Source organism: Ictalurus punctatus, chromosome 27 (assembly GCF_001660625.3).
Source record: "Ictalurus punctatus breed USDA103 chromosome 27, Coco_2.0, whole genome shotgun sequence".
NCBI lineage: Eukaryota > Metazoa > Chordata > Actinopteri > Siluriformes > Ictaluridae > Ictalurus > Ictalurus punctatus.
Genome location: NC_030442.2, coordinates 3,067,130 through 3,070,000, shown reverse-complemented (window position 1 = coordinate 3,070,000; position 2,871 = coordinate 3,067,130).

The following is a 2,871-nucleotide window of genomic DNA, read 5'->3' as shown; positions in this document are numbered from 1 at the left end:
GTGGCTAAATGACACTTTGACCATACAGAATCAGTGGCTAAATGACTCATTGACCACACTGTACAGAATCAGTGGCTAAATGAGTCTTTGTCCATACAGAATAACTGGCTAAATGACTCTTTGACCAAAGAGAATCAGTGGCTAAATGACTCCTGGCTCAAACTGAATCATGGGCTAAATAGCTCATGGTTCAAACATAATCATGGACTAAATGACTCCTGGGCAAAACAGAATAATTGTTTAAATAACTCTTTTGCCAAAAAGAATCATAGTCTAAATGACTCTTGCCTATTGAGAATCATGTTGTAAATAATTATTTATCAAAACAGATTAATGAATCATCAGTTCAACAGAATCATGAATCATGGCTTAATTATATAAGTAGTTGAATGAATGAATTCTGACTCATGAATTGTGTTAGTTACATTCTGACTTATCTGCTGAGGTACACGGGTTAGTTACACGCTGAGGTAAATATACACAGTTAAGTGCTGTGTTTAGAGAGAGAGAGTGGGTGAGTGGTTAAAGATGGTAGCTGAGTGAGCAGATATAAATGCAGGAACTTTCTAAGAAAATGTCAGAACTCATGACTTTATTCATGATAAAAATGAACAAATCTGTGTTTCTAAGAACACTGGGTATGTGTTCTTAGAAGAGTGTTAAACATGTGAGATCATCATTATTAAAATTAGCTCATCACCATGATATGAATGAATTGGTGACACACCACATTTTTGACTTTCACCATCCACACAGAGATTGCTGTATCTGAGGGCATGACTGCCCCATAACACTCACTCACGGGGTAAAAATCCCACATACATTATTCTTCCACAGACTAAGAAAATCTCCCCATAAGGCTGTATTATCTGCTTCTCTGATCCAGGATTTAGGATCTAGGATTCATTGGTACCATTTTTATAATAACAATAACAACCATAGTTTTATAAGGCATCTATGAGATTTATATTTAAAATAAAGCTAATCAGATAATTAAAAGCTTAATGGCTCCTGGTCCAAACAGAATCATGAGCTAAATGGCTCTTGGCCAAATCAAAACAATTGATTACGTGACTCTTAGCCCAACAAATTCATGGACTAAACTACTCTTTGAATTATGATTTGAATAATTATGGAATAACTGTCTCTCAACCCGAACAGAATCATGGATAACATGACTCCTGTCCTAATCAGAATCGACCCTGGACCGTAGCGGTAAGCGCGCCGCATGCTAGCAACTAATCCATCAGGACACATCAGGTTTAGTGTTACATTTGGGTAGAATGGTGTTTGGGCTAGTATTCATTTATCCAATTGGTCAGCATTTGTCATTTCATTTAGTCCAGTGTTCGGGGCGCACGGTGGCTTAGTGGCTAGCACGTTCATCTCACACCTCCAGGGTCGGGGGTTCGATTCCTGCCGTGTGTGCAGAGTTTGCATGTTCTCCCCGTGCTGCGGGGGTTTCCTCCGGGTACTCCAGTTTCCTCCCCCAGTCCAAAGGTATGCATGGTAGGCTGATTGGCGTGTCTAAAGTGTCTGTAGTGTATGAATGGGGGTGTGACTGTGTATGTGATTGTACCCTGCGATAGACTGGCACCCTGTCCAGGGTGTACCCTGCCTCGTGCCCCATGCTCCCTGGGATAGGCTCCAGGTTTTCCCGTGACCCTGAAAAGGTTAAGTGTTATAGAAGATGGATGGATAGTCTAGTGTTCTGTTTTGGGTTAGGGTTTGAGTTTGGATGGTTCCTATGGTTCTGTCTGAGCAAAGGTTAATTTAGCCCATGATTCTGTTTTGGTCAGAAGTCATTTAGATCATGCATCTGTTTGGGCCAGGAGCCATTGAGCCCATGATATTGTCTGGGCCAAGACTTATTTATCCCACGACTTTGTTTGGGGAAAGATTCATTTAGCAAGTAATTCTGGTTGGGGGTCAGGATTCATTGAGCACATACAGTAATACTCTTTGGGTCAGGACTTGCTCTTTGGGTCAGGACAGCATGAACTGCTTGTGCAAGGAGTCCATCCATCCATCCATCCATCCATCTTCTACTGCTTACTCCTTTTCAGGGTCATGGGGAACGTGGAGCCCCTCCCAGGGAGCATCGGGCACACAAGGCGGGGTACACCCTGGACAGGGTGCCAGTCCATCCCAGGGCACAAACACATACACACTCACATACCCATTCATACACTACGGACAATTTAGACACGCCAATCAGCCTGTGCAAGGAGTCATTTCAACCAATATATGTTTGGGTCAGGAATAATTTTGACTGTGATTTTATGGGCCAAGATGGGCTCTGTTTGGACCTACTTTCACTAGTTATACTAGTTCTTACTAGTATGCTACTTCTACTTATACCAGGATTGTTTAGGGCATTTTTGCAGCATAAAATTGTGTGCTGTGTTGTACCATGATTGGCATGGACCAGGGTTCTGATTAGGCCAGGATCCAATTAGACCAGTTGTGTGCATCATTTAATTTTTTGGGGGGTCAGGGTTCTGTTTGGATCAAACTTAACCACCAATAACCACCTAATAAACTAAAACTCTAAAGGGGTTGTGAATACAGAAACCTCAGATGCTTACATCGGCTTTCTTTGGACATGCTGTTCTGAGGATACACACTTTGTCACATGTTTGTCTTCACAACAGACGCTGTGTGTGTCAGCTATTGTCTTGCACCTTTTTGTGTGTAAGGCTGTCGGCCTCCTGAAGTGTGTATGTGTGTGTGCTCACACTAAGACAATGCTGGAATGTAAGGAACGCAGTTTGCACTTCCTGTGTTTTCATCTAGTCGCTAGGTACCACTTCCTGTTCCAAGGGGTCAAAAACACTGGACCCACTGATCGGAGAGTATCAGTGTGTGTTC